The sequence below is a fragment of the Castor canadensis genome, chromosome 5 (genome assembly GCF_047511655.1).
Source record: "Castor canadensis chromosome 5, mCasCan1.hap1v2, whole genome shotgun sequence".
Taxonomy (NCBI): Eukaryota; Metazoa; Chordata; class Mammalia; order Rodentia; family Castoridae; genus Castor; species Castor canadensis.
The window spans coordinates 45,219,565-45,237,497 of NC_133390.1; the positions used below are offsets into that span (position 1 = coordinate 45,219,565).

At 34.1% G+C, this 17,933-nt stretch overlaps 1 protein-coding gene and 1 pseudogene across 6 annotated transcripts in view; both read left to right on the top strand.

Annotated features, from left to right (window-relative positions):
• Positions 1–17,933, top strand: part of Epha6 (EPH receptor A6) — a 933,912-nt gene that overhangs the window by 170,180 nt on the left and 745,799 nt on the right. The window lies entirely within an intron of this gene.
• Positions 2,062–2,183, top strand: LOC141423534 (U2 spliceosomal RNA; annotated as a pseudogene).

Consider the following 17,933-nt stretch of genomic DNA (forward strand, 5'->3'; position numbering starts at 1 on the left):
GCAGGTCAGCTTTAGTCCTGCAGCCTTACTTACATCTAGCTAGCCCAAGAACAGTTCATAGCCTTGCTTCACCAAATAACAGGAAGACAGGGCACTTACCAGAGCTCCTTATCTCAGCACTTCCATCTCTGTATTTTGAAAATTGTTGTCATGCATGGACATCAGCAAAGTATCTGTGGTTCCAAAGGCTCACCAACTTTTTAGGAGAAAAGATAGATTTGACTTAATAAACAAGAAAACATTATTTTAGTCGGCTTTCTGTCAATGGAACAAAATACCTGAAATAATCAACTTAGTAGGAAGAAAGGTTTATTCTGATTCTTGATTTCAGAGGTGTCAGTCCATGGTTGCTTAACTGTCGCTTTGGGCCTGTATGAGCACCATACATGGAGATAATAGAATGTGGCACATGGTGCTGCTCACTTCATGACAGTAAGGAAACAGAGAGAGAAGAAAGGGTCAGTGGTCCTAATATCCCCTTCAAGAGCACACCTCCCTTGACCTAACTTCCTTTCATTAAACCTGTATCTTTAAAGGTTTCCAATAACTCCATGCAATTCTTTAACACAAGGACCTTTTGGAAGTCATAATGATACAAACTATAATATACATTTTAGGTACTCCAAATTTATGAGCAATTTTTGGCAAAACCTCATTTCCCTTTACCCCATAGGTTGGTGCTCCTCATTGCTATTGCTGACTGGGGCCATTCAAACTGACAAATGCTGCAATACAATTCTTTGAGTTAGTTGGCCCAGCTATTATGTTTGTGAAATAGAGGTGTAAATTCCTAGAAATCATTAAATTCAACTTGGGCCTTTGTTGAAACTGCTAGGTTATTAGAAAATTCCCATTCGACATTCAGTTACAGTAGCATTTTGCAGCATGTCTGCAACATGGTATACATTTTATATGAAAGTACTTGCTGTCTTTTCTCTTTTATATTTTTATTTTACCAGTAATTAGCAATTTGGACCCTTAAGTGTTATGATACTAAATTATGTCAAGTTTTTTTATAAGTATATTTTGCAAAACTTTTTCAGTTTCTAATTTGCATTTTAATTTTTTTAAATGTTGTTTCTCTTTTGCTTTTATATCTGTTTTTCTGATTGAGAATTTATTTCCCACGAGGGAATTCTCTAGCCAGGACCTGATTCAGATTTCAGATATCTCGTTCTTATATTACTCATTTTCATCTTTATATTTTGCCTCCAATAATTTGTTGTTCCTGTTTTGATTTTACTACTATATGTATTTACTCAGTGAAATGTTAGATATGTCAATAAGACTAAAACCTATTGTCAGGAAAAATAATACATCTTTCAATTTTATATTATGTAAACTTTGGAAACAAAATCTTAGCTTATTTTACCATTTTACAATGTTTTTTGTAAAACTTCAATTTATGTCAACTTAGATAAAAATCCTCGAGTAAGGAAATATCTAATCGTCTCTTTTGAAGAGTTATAAAATTCAATTACGGATAAAGACAAATATCACCATGAGTAAAGAATTAACCAGAAGATTAGCAAAATGAGTCTTCTGTAACATGTATACTTCATACTCTGGAGTTGGTTTTTAAGCATTTTAATGGAAGCAATATTTTATCTCTTAGTACTTTATATCAGAAAGGAAAATAGCAAAGCTGATCCCTCTCAGAGTTCACAATTTCCCTCTATGCTCTCTCTCTCTCTCTCTCTCTCTCTCTCTCTCTCTCAGAATTCTCTTATGAGATTATCTAGGGGTCAGTTCATTTCATATTCTTTTAGAATAATTATTTGCATATCAAAGTCCAGATAGTAGTAAACATACCCTTTGTTCCCATCTGTTGTTCTCACTCTGCTGGGACTGTATATGAATAAGTTAGTAGACTAGAGAAGACAATTTATTTTATCAAATATGTAATGTTTTCTTTCAAGTACTGAAATACATAAATATTTGCCATATTTTTAAATCATTTCTTATTTGAAATCACTAGTGCCAAAATAAAGCATTGCTCCCAGTTAGGGGAAGGGATGGCAAAAAGTGACTAGCAAATCTTTATTGTAACTTGCTATGTTTATCGCTTCTCAGCCTTTTGGCTAAGATCAAGTGTAGTAACTTGCTATGTTTTCATAGAAAGTACATTGTCATCTTGTAAGTATCAATTGTAAGTATGATGAATAAATTAATTCTTAAGCTTTAGAATTAGCACATATATCCTGACCTTTTTAATATCTAATTTACCTAAAATAAACTCTAAAAAAAAAACCACTTCACATTTTCAGCATGAGCAGTTTTACCAATGCATGATCTTAATACAGAATTGTTTGTTGTTTACTTTTGTATTTGATAAACTAAAATTTAGAACATACATGCAGAAGAAAATATAATTTAAGTTTTCAAAATCATGAAATCAAGGAGAATTTTCACAGGATTCATTCAACTCACATGATCTCTGCCCACAAAGTAGTCATATTCCCGTTCCCTTCCTGGGTATTTTTTCTTCCCATTTTATTGTTAGATCATTAAATGACTCTTGATTCTGATTTGCTTTATTTGAACAATTACCTAAAAATTAAGCAAAACAAACTACTATTTAGTAACAAGCTGTCTGCTTTTTGAAATCACTGCAGAATGTAAATCATTTTTCTGTAACAATAAACCCACGTAAAAGTTAGTTGTGATTTCATGGGAAATAGTGCCTCTGTGGGTATAATTTTAAGAGGAGTTGTTTAGTGATGAGGGGTGCATACTGTAAAGATGGATTGGCTGAGTTCAAAGCTAAATTCTGCCACTCAGAACAAACTCAACCACTACAATTCAGGGGAGAGGGTAGTACCTATCTCAGGAGGTTTATGTTAGGATAAAATGAAATAAGGTGCATAAAGGAGTGAGCAAACTTGAAGTTATAAGCACTCACTATTATTATGCAAAATAATGATGATGATCTTTTAAACTAAAAATAATTTAAAGTCCTTATAGAGAGGAAATAAAGAGAGATGGAGGGAGTGAGGAAGACACAGAGAATTGAGAGTTGGAATCAATGAAAGAGTTAATAAAAATGTAATTCTTAAATTAAAAGATTGAAATTGGAGGAAGAAAAAACTTCACTTCTACTTTTTACAGGTGAATATGTTCTTTTTTCCCAAGTCTCAGTAGAATTTTAGTTATTTTTAGGCTGTTAAGAATATGGCATGAATAAACGTTAACAGGTTAACGAAACCTCTGCTGAAAATAAGTGAATCTAACTGCTTGTTTAGTGTACCAAAGCCCAAACTTCCAGAGCTTTTTAATGGCCTCATTACCTCCCAGAGGCATGCTGCCTTTAAGAAAGTCTATTTTTATTAACATCCTTTGTGGCAATAACTACTATTATGGGGTTGGAGTAAAATATCTTGCTGATGAGCCATTTCTAATAGTTCTTTTTTTGAACATAACATTAATTTATTTAATCATTACAACCTGATGAAATAAATAATATTATTGCTACCATTTTACAGATGAGGAATCAGAGTCTCAGAAAAATTAAGTATTGCCAAGGTCACATAGTTAGTCCATAGCACAGCTAGGATTTAAATACCTTACTCTGAATTCACAGTCTAAATTCATAACCAATATGTAGTTAATTCTCTCATTCATTCTAGCTGAATAAATTGCTCCCTGGCATATCTTTGATTACAACTCATAGTACTAATAATTTTCTGACATGTTTTTAACTTCCTTTTAAGCCACATTTTAAGGAAGTAGGTCTCTGTTGCTTCAATTGCCATTACATTCGTTTCTTCAGAAGCAGACACAAATGTAATCTACACCACTAAAGAACTGTTGCTATCAGTGGGATTATCCTCTAAGGTACAGAAACACCAGCTCTTTTATGTTGAAACAGTCAATAAATAGATCTCCACTTTGATCAAAATTTTCTGGGTTGAGCTGGATGTGATGGTACATACCTATAATCCCCACCTTTGTAATAGTTCTTAATCAAGAATGATTTTGAATTCATACACAATTCTTTTTCCTTCAAATATATTCCTAATTCCCACATCCTAGATTCCAAAGTGGAACTGGTTGTCTAGTAATCCCATTAAAACTGCCACTGGCATGTTTCCATTGTTAACTATCATTTTAAATGTGTTTAGCATTATTTCAGAACTTTGAAAAGTTTTAGTTTGCTGTTTCAAAATTGGAAGAGTAAAATGAAATTAGAGAGGACATGTAGGGTAGTAATAACAATGCTTGATTGGTTTCATCAAAAGTGGCTGAAGTCATGAAAGCATTTGATGTCCCCACTCCAGAGGAACTAATACAGAAACCTTAAAGTGACAGAGGTTATCATGAGAATGGGATCAGGAACCAGTGTAAAGATAAGTTAGAATTGAATCAGCATGGGTCATAACACATAGGTACGTGAAAGCAATATTAGGAATCTCTCTGTATAGCTATCCTTAACTCAACTAGCAAAAACGCTTTGTCTTCCTTATTATGCTTATGTCTTTTCTTCAACAAAATTAGTGATAAGGGCAGAACAGGACCTGCCTGGAACCGAGGGGGGGAGGGGAGGAGAGGGGGGAAGAGGGCAAGGTGGGGAAATGGCCCAAACAATGTATGCACATGTGAATAAATGAATAAAACACTTTTTTTTAATTTTTAAAAAAGTGGCTGAGGAAACTAGTTTATTTTGCATAGACAGGAGAAACCTGAAGACTGATTTAGTGTTTGTAGTAGCTGTCTATGTAGAGGGCAGAATTAAATAGTACCTTTTTTCCCCTGGGTGAATTTGTAGAACTTATTTAACCACTTTAAACAATAGTGCTTCATTTGCAAGTTAAAGTTAATACTTCTGCCCAAGCCTATTGTGAGGAATAAATGAGAAAATACAGATTAAATATTAAATATAGCATCTAGTGATAAAGTGTCTTCTTTTCTTTTGTCTTCTCTAATATTTGGTATGACCACCATGAATATCAAAATAAAATTGTTTATTTTCCTGGAAGAGTTTCAAAGCTCTTCACAATTCAATGTTATTTTCAAAGCTAAGCATGGTGGTACATGCTGATAGTCCCAGCTACTCAGAAGGAAAAGGTGGGAGGATCACTTGAACACATGAGTTTAGATTAGCCAGGGCAAAATAGCAAGACCCTATATTTAAAAAAAAAAAAAGGCATTTCAGAAAGAACTTAAAAAGTGATGATGACAATTTTCACTTTATTAAAACTGGGAAACTGCTACTAAAGTGCAGTTTATGGATGTCATTTTATTTTAAATTCCTGATAAAGGTACTATTAACTAAAAGCAATATAAATTATATATTTTTTCTTATATAAATTAAAATACCAATTAATAAGTTGTATATTCTTTTGTAATGTAATTAAATATAAATTTTGTCACCTGATAATTTTGCTTAATTCTTTGGTTTTTGTTTACATGTACTGAAATTTGATCCCAGGGTCTTGCACTTTCTAGGCAGGTTCTCTATCACTTGAGCCACAGCCCCATCCAATCTTTTCTTGATTTAGTTATTTTTCAGATGGAGTCTCACATTTTTGCCTAGGGTCAATCTTGAGCCATAATCCTCCTCCTGTGGGATTACAGGCATGAACCAACATGCCCAGCTAATTTTTGAATTTACAAAAATTTTTTCCTTAAGTGAGAGATCTTATCTCACAGAGTTAATATATATCTTCTTTTTCCTTTTAATAATTGTATATAATAGATACAAATATTTGCAAGTAAGAACTAAATGAAAGCCAGGTGTGGTGGGTGCATGCCAGCAATTCCAGCACTAGGGAGGGTAAAGCAGTAGGATTGGAAGGTTCACCCTGGGCTATATAGTGAGTTCCAGGCCAGCTTAAGTTATATAGTGAGACCCTACCTCAAAAAACATGGAAGGACAAGAAGAGGAGGAGGAGGAGGAGGGGGAGGAGGAGGAGAAGGAGAAGGAGGAGGAGGAGACAGAGGAGAAGAAGAATTGCAATTTTATGATCTCAAAAAGAAATTTAGAATATACTTTTTTAGAATTTAGAATATTTATTTAGAATTGCAATAGCAGTTACATTAAACATTTTGGAAAATATCAAAATTCTATTAAGCATGGAGCATTTTAATTAAAAAACCAGTAAGTGCTTATTTGGTAAATATTGAGTTATCTAAATATAAATGTGATGGCAGAAGAACTTAATTAAAGGAAGGGGGACAAGGGAGAATGATAGAGGGGTGAATTCAACTATGATATATTACAATAACTTTTGTAAATGTCACAATGTATCCCCAGTATGATATTATAATAAAAATAAATAAAATTACTAAAAGTAAAGAAGTGTCTTCTAAATTCCATTGTTTCTATAACTTCACTTAAGATTTAGTTATTGTAATAGCAAAAAATAGTACCATCTTGTCATAAAAATTTGAAGCCCATGTGATATATTTAATACTAATTTATTTTAATAAAAAGTCTTTAAATTGATTTTAAGGTGAAAGATAAAACAGCCTAAAATTATTCATATAAAAGCAATACTGATACAAAATTCAGAAAAATTATCATTCTGAATGAAAGAAGCAAAAAAATGCAGAATGAGGCACAGAGGAATGGATACTGATTATATAAAAATTTTTACAAATCCAAGCTATTTTGACAGAAATCAAACTAGTGCTTAACTAGAGTGAGGTGTATTTGGAGGTATGAATTGCAAAAAGAAAGGAAATTCATGAGGATAATGGTGATATTCTATAACTGTAGCAGTAATGGTTTCATCAAAACTCATATTGTGTACTCATCAAATGGGCTGTGGCTTACTTTATATGAATTGTTTCCCATTAAAGTTAATGTAAAGAGCAAGAATAGTATATTCACTTCACTAACTTAAAAGAACATAAATGTAAGAACATGTAAAGGATTTTTTAACCAATAGATTAAAAAAATAAACTCAAAGACAGTGGTGGTATCAATTAAATCTAGTGGTGGTGGCAGTATGCATTGATCAGAGTTTTGAATAACCAATTTAATTCATTTCCAGAGTCATCGGAAATGTTCCTACTCATTTACACACCAACTACACTACTATGCAAATTTCAATAGAATAATCCCAAAGAATATAAAGTAATTTACATTTCAGAGTATTCTCCACAATAGTATCTCTTTATTACTCCCCATTCTATTCTTGAATTACCTTTAGGCTGAGCCATTATTTCTTTTTTCTTTTTATTGTTTATTCATTTATTCATATGTGCATACATTATTTGGGCCATATCTCTTGACCCCCTGACCCTCCCCTCCTTCCCCCTTTCCCCACTCCCCTCTTCCAGGCAGAACCTGTTCTAACCTCTTCTCCAATTTTGTTGAAGAGAAGACATAAACAGTAATTAGAAAGACAGCATTTTTGCTAGCTTGAGATAAAGCTAGCTAAACAGAGAGATTCCTGGCTTTGCATGCATGCACGTGTATTATAACCCTAATTGATTCATCTCTAGCAGGTGATTGGCTTGTGAGTAGTGTTTTGTTCTTCTGTCCACTAGTTTAATTGAAATTGTGAGGTGCAGTAGGTTTGCCAGATCATGCAGGGTGGTCAGAGCTGTTGTTTTCCTAACTGATAGCTGTGTTATCTTTCACATGCCGCTGTTTGATCAGCTCTTCCCCCAGCGATGAGGGGCAGTTCAATTTTGAATAATATATATACTTTGAATGCTGCCTTCTGGTTCAGGAGATCAGCTCTGTGATCCACTACTTGCCCTGCTTTGGAGGTGGCTTATCGTTGTGTTTGTTTACTGAGAGTTCAGCACTGAGAGTTTAGTTCTTTGCCCTGCCCCCTTTCTCCCAGGAAGGTTCAGTGTGTCACCTGCGTCCCCCACTGTCCATGCTAGATTACAGTTCACTGTTGTTTTTCAGTTTTGCAGGGCAATCAGTTTCAGATGCTGCTGACCCACTATTAATAAAACCAACTTCATCTAATTGTGCCATGTTACTGGAATATAAGTCAATACCTGTGAATTAGAATGCCCTTCATATCATCTACCTTTTGCCAACACTAGACCCCGTTGTCCCCAATACCATTCAGGGGTCTGATACTTTCCTGACATTCTGAACAAAGTCATCTTTGGGGAGGGAAAGGTGCCCTTTACCTAGAATCTGTCTGTTTGGTGGCCTAAGTGGCCCCTCCTTTTGATGTGTGCAATCATCCAGAGTTAGAACCATGGAACAAGTATTAAAGTCCCACTTCTTCTGCAAGCACTTCCAGTCTTCCAACATTGTTTCCTCTTTCTTGTTTTCTCCAAAAATTCTTCTCCCTTCCCCTTCTAGAACATGTTGCATAATCTTTTCAAAGAGTTAGGCTACTTCTTAGAACTTGGGAATAAAAATATATGTGGTACTTGATTAGCATCTTATAATATACATAATAAATTCATTTCAGTTAAGAATAATAAGCATAAAGAATGAATTATAATCATACCACTAGATGAAATATTATAGTTGTGCTTAAATTTAAGAAATAGAAAGCAGAATAAAAAATTTTATTAGTTATAATACCATAAAAATTATGTATATTATTTATTGTCCTGAGATAATTATGGCAGATTTCTAATTTTTTCCACTGCACAGTTGTACGTATATGTGAATAATATATTAGGAAAATACATATTCATTATTTAATATAAAGAGGTTGGATGTGGCCAACTCAAATCCAAAGAACTCAAATATGCTTATCAGCTGTAGTGACAAGATCATCCCTTTTATAAAAGTTATTCAGAGTATGAAAGAGTGGGAAAATTTGAAGAAAAGCTAAATGGTTCTCATAAATGTGGCTGTACCTCACTAAAGAATATGGAAAAGTCCTACATGAGTAGTTGTACAGAGGTTCCTTCAGTGCCTGTATTGTACAAAAGGGTGCTATGAGCTGGCTTCAGAGATGATTTCACCTTTACTGTGTACACTGCAATTTTGAAGTTACATTCATAATCACAATGACTGTAGCACAAGTCTTATAAAGTTTCACTGATGTTAACTAAATCATTCTAAATTAAGGAAAAAATGTTGATAAATATGTAGGCCAAGTATAATGTAGGAAGTTTTCTAACACTTAATTTTAAAAGTGGCTTAAATGAGGCAGTCACTTTCGAATCACAGTTTCAGATAAGATCAGCCGCATTCAGGTGGTATGGCCATAGACCAAATCACAGTTTCAAAACTTCCTTAAATATAGTACTGTTTGAGTACTAAATATTATTTGAAAGAAATAAAATTATAGCCACATTTTGTATGTAGTTTTATTTCCAGAATATAATACCAGACATCTAAGAAAAAAATCTCAAAGTAAATGTAAATCCTAATACCTTTTTTAAAGACCCTTTTCCTCATTTTCCTTTCAATTAAGATTTAGATTTTCAACAAACATGCTTTTAGAAATAAGTGAATTTAAAGCCAGGCATGGCAGCACACATTTGTAATCTCAGCACTCAGTAGACGGAAGCAGAAGGATTGAGAGTTTGAAGCCAGCTGGGAGTACACAATAAGATGCTGTCAGAAAAAGAAAGACAAGTCCTTCCTACTTTTCCCCCAAGATCACAAGTGCTCCAGCAGCTTTCAGTTATTTTGGTCTATCTCTCTCAGGGTTACTTTTTTCCCACCTTTCTCCTCTCTTCTTTTTTTTCTTATGCCCTAGCCCACACTTTACCTTTTCAGAAATTCAAGTCCCTTAGCAGGAAGCTTTGCAGATAAAATTTCTCTTTTGTGCAGGATGCGCAGATGAAAAGTAAACTCTGCAGTTCATAACTTTTGTATGGACAGTAGGGCTTTATCATCCTTCCCTTTCTTAATATCTCCCCATGTGTATTTTGAAACAAGGATATGTCCCTTCTAGTATTATAGGTACTGCTTATCTTTGATCCTTTGGTATTTAATATTTGTTCATGTATCTAGACATCTTGTAATAACCACCAATAAAATCCTATTTTAAGAAAAGGAATGGCTTTATGTAAAGGAGTGGATCTGCCTTAATGATAAAAAAAAATTTGCTATTTGTATTATTAGGATTCTTGGGATTTTAGCCTTAAAAATTACAAGATGCCTTAAAGCACATTCCATATTCCAAAATAATTTTTATTACTAACCTCTCTGTAAAGATGGCTATTTCTTCCTTTGTCATCAGATACCCACTTTAAGAGTTTCATGGATGTTTCTCTTCTTTAGTCACTTGATAATGTAATCTGAGTTTTCTTCATTTGTTATAACTGCAAATATGATACTGCTTTCATTTAATCTTGTTTGTATTTCATTAGTTATGGTAACATGGGCTGAGCATATGCCCTCCACATTCACATGTTGAAATCTAATTGTTAATATGGTGATATTTGGAGGTAGGGCTTTTGGGAGGTGACTACTGTCATGAAGGCAGAACTCTCATGAATGGAATTAGTGTTGTTATAAAAGTGGCCTCAGAGATTCCTTTGTACCTTCTACAATTTGAGAAGATACATATATGTGAACCTAAAAACAGGACCTTACCAGACATTGAATGTGTTAACACCTTGATCTCTGAATTTCCAGCCTCCAAATATGTGAAAAGTAAATTTCTATTGGCTTGTAAGCTACTCAGTTTATGATATTTTTGCTATACTAGCCCAAATGGACTTATATAGAGGAAGGGATGAATTCAAGTGATATATTTGATACATTGTAAGAACCTTTGTAAATGCTATAAGGTACGCCCACCTAGCACAACAATAAAAAATAAACTTTATTAAAAATCTATTTCTCTTAGTCTATTTTTATTGGTGTCATGTATTACCTGAGACAAGTAATTTATAAAGAACAGATTTTTTTTTTCTTCTGGAGGCTGGGAACCCAAATTCAAAATGCAGTAGGTTGAGTGTCCCCTGAAGAAGAGGAGCGAATGTCCTCAATGGTAGGAGGCAGAAGAGCAAGCACCTGCCCTTTGGAGGGGACACATTCAAACCATACCATTTCTGAGATATTAACATATTTTTGCTCTCTCTATTCCATAAATGTTCTAGTCTATGAGTAGGGATTATAAAGAAAAGATGGCCTAAGACTCAATATTTAAGTTGGTGAAATAGAAGCATTGAAGAAGGATGGAGAATAAGTGAAGGAGAGGGGGAAAAAAAACCATTAACTTTGAAACATATTCAGCTACAATGAATACTACAAATGGGTCAAAATTATATTCGGTAATGGTAATACCTTTGGAATTTTAATTCATGGGATTTAGAAAACAAACTGTGAAGAACAGTAAGGACACAATTTAGAACAGAATGAAAAATGAATGGAATATGAGGAAATTATAATGGTATGCATAGGGAAATTGTGGAAAAGGGAAATAAAATGAATATGAAGCTGATGGAAACAGTTAAAAATCTTAGAGATAGTATAATATCATAATGTATTATGATACATATCATATATGTATTTTGTTTGATTTTAAATTTTTTCTCAATTTTTATCTTAGGTTCAGTTGTTAGTTTCAAATATCCTGAAGAAATAAGATGGTTTTAAATGCACATTTATGTAAAACTTACAAGTGATAAAGATTTAAGAAAAAACATGGCAGCTGTTGGCTACCAGTTTATTAGAATCTGATCTTGACTGTTTTATTGCAGCTGGGGGACACTTTGAAGTAAGATGCTAGGCAGTAAGTCCTTGTAACATAATTGGACACTAGTCAAACTGCTCTCTCAAAGTGAGCCCTCACAAACTTTATACTACTAAATTCAATAAAACTGCAGAAGACAATGAAGAGAAGACTACTCAGAGAAGAAAACAGCACAAAACTGATCTATCAGCCTGCTGTTTGAGACATACTAAATACTACAGCAGAATATCTACTGCTTGTGATCACTGTAGTGATGTTTATCATAAATATATCAATTTATCAACATTTAATTTTGGATGTCCATTTGAAATAGTGGATTTAGGCATTCTCAACTCTTATTCCTTTTAAGTAATTTTTAGATAATATCCACTTGTATCTCAAGTATGGAAAAATATTAATTAAAATATAAATAGTAAATATTATACAATCAGAATTTTGATGTGGACTTTTCATGAATATCCTAAATACATATCATATTTCATAAGATAAAATCCAGCTCATTATATCTGAGATTGTTATAAAAATAAGTCCTTGAAATAAGAAACAAACAAAAGATAGTAGGTCATGATTAAGATATTCAAGTCATTTTCAATTTATCATAGCCCTTGCTCTTAAGGATAGAACAACTTATTATAAATTTTTCATATTATGGGAATTTGACTTTTTGGAGTCTTTTTTATATTGTTATTACAACTCTCTCTGATCAATCCAAACTGATTTTAGCATAGCTATAATGATCCAAGAATTCATATTATCCCTGGAGATTATGCCTAAAATAAAAGAAGTTAATTTTTCTCCTATATCAAATCCTTCAGTGATAATTTATTTTATAATCAGTAGCACCAAAGAAATGAGACAGTTGTTTACTATAAAGAAGGAAAATTGGATTAACCATTCTCTCTCAATCATATCTGTTGTTTTTGCCCATGGAATCAAAATTGCATATACTATTGGTAAATTATTGTTAACTCTTTTGTAGAGAATTTAATGCTGACACTTTTGAAAGGAACACAACACCAAAGGACTGATTTACTCAAGAATTAGGATGATCTTCCCAGGTACTGGTGTCTCACATCTGTAATTCTACTTAGGAAGCAGAGATCAGAAGTATGGTGGTTCTAAGCCAGCCATGGGCAAATAGTTAGCAAGACCCTATTTCAAAAAGCCATCACAAAAAAGGTTTGGCAGAGTGACTCAAACAGTAAAAGCACCTACTGAGCAAGTTTGAGCAGCTGAATTTGCTCACACACACACACACACACACACAAATAGTTATAACAATCTTTACTTAAGCAATTGTCTTATTTTGTTTTCTTCCTCCTCTAATTACTTCTTTCTGTTTTTGCTTGTTTGTAAAGGATGAGATGAATTGACATGTTGTCTTTAGTTTATTTTCTCTCCACTGTACCAAGCATCCTGGTTAAACGCATCCGAGGCCCAACTTTCCCACTAGTCTTATGCATTCCAACATTTATTACACACACTTCTCTTTCTGAGCATTTATCCAATGCTTTTGTGTGGTACTTGCCAATTGACCTTTAACAGCTTGCAATAAAATGCTGTATCTGATTCTTTGTAACGTTTGCTTATTCTTCTGTTTTAATGGTTGGGGTTTGCAAATAGAACTGAAAATTCTACTTTCAGAGAGCCTTGACTGATCTCTTATAGTGATGTACGTATAGTGGTGAAACGTGAATTGTGTCATTTGAATTAATTTCACTGTTTATACACCAGATTCAAACCTCATAGGAATGAGAGCACTTTATATGACTGCCTGCTTTCAGTTTTACATATTTGCATTCTGAAAGTTTCAGTACTGATGCTTGCCATTTTATTCACTGACTTGGTATCTTACATATCAAGGTGAATTATTTTGGTGGTCCTGAGCCTATAGATAAGTCATAGTCGTACAGAGTTGTGATAGTCAGTTTCTTGTCACCGTAATAAAGCACCCTAGAAAAGGAGCTAAAAAGGAGGAAACATTTATTTCAGCTTGTCGTTTCAGAGGTTTCAGCCCATGATTGCTTGGCACCATCACTTTGGACCTGTGTGAAGCAATACATTATGGTGGGAAGTGCATGGTGAAACAAAGCTGCTCACAACATGGTGACTGGGAAGTGAAAGCGAGTAGGAGCCACCTTAGGTCCTAATATCCCCTTCAAGCGCACAACCCCAGTGATCTTCCATTAAGCCCTACCTCCTAAAGATTCCATGACCTGTACACAGTTCAACAGGTGGGGACAAAACTTTTAACACATGAGTCTTTGGAGGAATTCCATAACAAAGGTATAGTATCAAAGATCGAAGCTCCTTTGCCAAATCCATGTATGCCACTAATTCAGATCTTGAGTATACCCTGAACGGTTCAAGACTTGGTATCAGGGAGTAGTAACACCTGATATTAGGAGGTGTTTGGTCTTTTAAGAGGTGGGGTCTAGTGGGAGGACTTTAGGTCATTGTGACCTGGATATGCCAGGTCATTTCTTTGCTCTCTTTTCTTCCTAACCATAGGGCAAGTGCTTTGCTGTGCCACTTGCTTCTGTTATGATGTTTTGCCTCCCCACAGGCTCAAAATGACAGGATCAATCACTCGTGGATTAAGAACTCTAAAACTTTGAGCCAAAATAAACCTTAACTACCTGAATGTTTACAAATTGCTTTTCTTGAGTGTTTTTTTTTAATGATTAGAAGCTGAATAACATAGTGTAGCTCTCATCTCGATCTCCCTTAATCCTTAAAATTTCACATCATCTCAGTCCCACCATTGAAGAGGTGTTTGCCTGTTACTAATGTTTGTTATGAAGTTCCATGCTCAGAACTCTATAGGGCTGGAAACCCAGTGCACGGTACCCGCTTTCATGTAGATCTGTGCTTGGTTCTGGCTATGAGAGGACTCCCCTGCTTTCAAGCATATGCAGTTACTCTGCAGGAAGAACTGCAGACTTTTTGAATTCCAGGGTAGGTTCTGAGTACAAAGGTGAACACTTAACTACATCCAAACCAGAACAATCAGATCAGACATAGTGCCCTGTGTAAAACTGGATCAGACTGAAGTCTTGGCCACCCCCTTATTATTCTCATTCTCACCAGCAGGCCATCTAGGGTCTGATGTGATGTCTTGGCCTAGCAGTATAGCTACCTGCCAGTTTGATCTCAGCAGGTAAGTCCATAGAGCAATGGTAGGTAGCAGAAAGGTAACTGTGATACTGTGATAGCAGAGTGGCAAAGAGAAGCAACTTCTCCCAGTGTAACTGCTCAATCACATAAGTTCTGCTCTGATCTTGTATTTCATCTTTTTTATTTGTTTGTTTAATCCTGTACCTTATTTTTCCACAGCAAAGGCAGAATAGACTTTTATTCTTTGTTTTTGAAATCCACAAGTGTATAGAATTGACAAAATGGTATTACCTTCTATGATTCATGAACCAAAGACAAGATAGCTCTGACCTCAGTCCTAATGTAGGACCAGAGAGACAATATAATATATCATCATATCAGCGCTCACTCCACAGACAGTCCCTCCCTTAGAAGGGACAGATATTCAGCTGTGTATATCAGAACCAGATCTTCCTGCTTGCCCCTTTTGAAACTGTGCTAAGCCACACATCCCAGAGCAGCAGTACAAGACATTTGTAAACATAAGTGGGTCTCTCTACATATCAGGAACACTGGAAGACCTTTGTAAGAATAGGGCCATTTTCAGGTTGTCAATGTGCTTTTCAGGAAATACTAAGAGCACACTAAATGATCTTGTGCCAAGCTGCAAGAGCCACAGTGTAAGGCTTCTTTTCAAAGAAAACTCCACAGCTGATCACTTTGCTTCTACCCTTCCACCCTGGGTGAGCTGTATACTCCTCAGGAACATTTTCCTTGTCTGGTTCATCAATGACCATTGCTTTTTCCAATATTTAGTCAAGATAAGAAACACCTAAAATGAAACAAATATAAAAATCTTTATTGTAGGGATATGAGGTTTTTCTTAGACTGTGCACTATCTTGGCACACAAAGAAAATAGTATCTGTTCAATACACTCAGGTCAGCATACCTATTTATTGCTATAGATGGTCGATGCTTTGGGCTGCCCCAGTCCCTACCCAAAAGCCTTGATGGCTGAAGAGATTAATATTTACACTGGTTGGAAATCTTATGGCTTATATGCAACCCCAGGTTCCTTAGTAAGGCATTCATGGCTCCTCACAGACTGATTTCCTAGATCTTCTCTTCCTACTTCTCCAGTGCACCACAGCTTCCAGCCACGTGTTATCTCCCTACATCCCAGTTTTATGCTCCATATACATGCAGACTCTGCTTTCCACACCTAAAACACCTTCTCAACTTTTGTTCATCTGGCAAAGTCCCATTTGTCCTTCTGGATTCAGCCAAATATTTATAACCTATCTTTGCAGAAAGATTTAGTCATTCTGTCTTCTGTGTTTCTTTAGCAATTTCCTTAAGTCACAATTTTAAAATGTTTCATATTGAATGCAATTATTTCTCCATTAATCAAACACTTCAGGCAAGACTATGAAATTAATTTTTGATTAATCAACTTCTACATGACAAGTATGGTTCTTTTTCTTTTACATGAGTGATTGCTTTTAACCCTCCAAGTTGTGTAAAATAGGAAATTGCAAAGTCATCATTGCATAAGAAAACTGATATTTAGAATCATCTTTTAACTTTTCTAGGGTGAAACATCTGGTAACCAATAAAAGAATGGATTTCTGTGAATGTTCTCAGGCTTCATTGGCTATGTCCTTCTCACTATTTCAGTTTTTTGAAACCTAGGAACATACCTATTGAAATGTTTAATGAATAAATGAGGGAAGGAAGAAAGGACAATGGGAAGACATGTGGAATAAAGAAAAAGGGAAAAAAAGAAAGTAAGGATTCAATAAAACAAACAAGCTAAATGCTAGTGGGAGAATCTCTACACTTGCATGTGACGCATAGACTTAATCACTTTGACCTTCAAATAGTTTTTAGATATAACAGAGATTAGGGATGCAGCAAATGTGTGTAATGAGAAAAGAGGAGGAAACTACAAAAAAATTTAATTGACTCAATTTTTAAAAATTAAGATATAAAGACCTCAAAACTTTATCTAACTTGGGCTGCAGGCATGGCTTACATGGTATAGTGCCTACCTATCAAGATCAAGACCAAATTCAAACCCTAGTACCACAAAAAACCAAAAACAAAAACAACCAAATAAATAAAGTTTGTCTCAAATAAGAATTATTAAATCTTTAGAAATTTTTAGGAAAAGAAAATTTCTCATGGGATAATTTATTTTAAAATCCCTTATTTTGAAGAATATATGGAGTTTGAGTAAGTGGATATTTCAATTTGTAATGATTAATATATTTTAATATCTAATATTCCATAAATAATTTATTCTCCACTTAAATATATGTACAAATGGTTTGATAAATAGCATTATTTTATTTTTAAGACTTCAAATGATGTCTAAGGAATCATGTAGTGAAAAAGAAATTCAGTGATATATAGTTAAAATGTCCTTTCTCATCTGAAGTGTGTCATTTTAAAGAAGACATCAGATATTTTATTGTACTATTGTAAAATTTAGTCACAATCATTTGTCTAATAGACAGATACATACAAAGCTAATTACAATATGGTTAAGAAGGATCAGAGTGTCAAAATGTTAAATTATCATGAATAGCATAGAGCAAAAATCGGTCAGTGTGTACCTGGCATAGTCTTTTTATGATTTGCAAGGTACAATAATTTGTTTATAATGTCTTTTGTCCCTAATTATTTATTATCTGGGTATGAAAGTCATTTTTTAGAACAAAATATTTCAGCTTTATTTAAATATGATTGACAGATATGCATTGTACATCTTTAGGGTATATTAGCCAATGATTTTATATATATGTATACAATATATTGCAAAAGGATTATCACAAGCTCATTAACATATCTGACACTTCACGTACTATTTTTTGGTGTTAGGAACACTTAAGATCTATTCTTTTAGTAAATTTCAAGTGTACAGCATAGTATTATTAATTGCACTCACTATTAACTACTATTAACTTCAGTCACTGTAATGTACATGTGGTCTCCAGTACTTATTCCTCTTAATACTCAACTCTCTTTCCCTCTGACTGCCCCTGATAACCAAGATTCTACTTTATTATCATTAGTTTGATTTGTTTTCATTTTTCTTTTTTGTTTTCTCATATAATTGATATCTTGCAGTATTTGCTTTTCTTACTGGCTTGCTCTCCTAATATAGTATTTAAAGGTGCAGTCATGCTATTGCACATGACAGAGTTCTTTTTATAAGGATGAACATATTCATATATATTTATGTGAGTGTC